Raw genomic sequence first — 1,301 nt, forward strand, 5'->3', positions numbered from 1 at the left:
TTTCTTTTATTTTTATTTCTTTCTCTTTCCTTATTGTACTAGGCAGACCATCCCAGCAGACAATGGTAAATGGAACGTTTCAAAATGAACACCGAATCCTTGTTCTTGATCATAAAAGGGAAAGATTTCATCCTTTCTTTATTAAATGTGTGCAGTTTTTCATAATTATCATTTATCAGATAACTGTGAGGAAACATCCTCTTTTCTTCTCATTTGATGAAGGATTTTAATCCAAAATGGATTTCATAGGTGTTGCCAAATAGTTTTTCTAAGTCTAAAATGAATATTACATTGCTTTTCTATTTTAGTTTGTGAATTGATATATTACATGAAGATATTTTTGAATGATAATCTGATTTTTAATTCATGAGATAAAATCCACTAGTCATGGTAGATAACTTTTGGAAAAAATTATTGGATTTGATTTACTGAAACACGTTTTAGAATTTTTTGTCTATACATGGGAAAAATGTCAGTATTTAGTTTTTGTATGTAGTTTTCTTGTAATGTATTTGATTGGCAGCAGTGAAGTGCTGACCTTACAAAATGAATTGAGAGATACTGTCTCTTTGATTATCTATCAGAATTTCAATAGAACTGACATTGTTTTTTGAGTACATGTGTAGTATACATACATTGGTGTAGTCATTTGGGCCTTGGAATTTATTTGTGGAAAGACTTTTTTAATTAAAAGTTGAATTTCTTTAAATAGCTATAAGACTATTCAGCTTACATAATCTTTCTTGGGAAAGAATGGGTAATTTTCAATTTTCAAGAAATGTACTCATTTTCTGTTGGCAATATTTCCTTATTTTCCTCTTAGTATCTGTTAAATCATATCTTTGTTGTCCTCTCACTTACATTGCTTCTAAGGAAAAATCTTACTGTTTTTTTCGGCTTCTACATATGTTACACATACACACACACACACACACACATAAACATGTCTCATGACTGCTTTAAAATTTTTCTTTTTATTAAAAAATGGAGATCCCTTTTTGGTTCATGAGCGTGATGATTGGGTGTTCACGCCTGTGCATGACATGTGCAGCCCTCAAATCTTGTTACGATGTGGGCACATTACCCTTCTAACGTAAAAAAAAAAAAAAAAAATGGAGGACAAGAAGGTAAAACAGGACCTGTCAGGGGGCTGGTACCAGTTGGAGGGAGGAGGATACAAGGAAAGGGTGCAGGAGGGGGAATGTAGTGGAAATTTCATGTACTTATTATGAAAATGGAAGGAGGAGAGAGAGGATAAAGGAGCATGATGGAGGGGGTGAATCCAACTATGATATATTGTA

General features: G+C 32.7%; 1 non-coding gene across 1 annotated transcript; it reads left to right on the forward strand.

The window, feature by feature from the left end:
* The first annotated feature begins 990 nt into the window (after window positions 1-990).
* Window positions 991-1,094, forward strand: LOC141425386 (small nucleolar RNA U13). Its single transcript, XR_012450437.1, has one exon. It is a non-coding gene; the product is annotated as a small nucleolar RNA U13 (small nucleolar RNA).
* The last annotated feature ends 207 nt before the right edge of the window (window positions 1,095-1,301 follow it).

The sequence above is a fragment of the Castor canadensis genome, chromosome 7, assembly GCF_047511655.1.
Source record: "Castor canadensis chromosome 7, mCasCan1.hap1v2, whole genome shotgun sequence".
In the NCBI taxonomy this organism is placed as follows: Eukaryota; Metazoa; Chordata; class Mammalia; order Rodentia; family Castoridae; genus Castor; species Castor canadensis.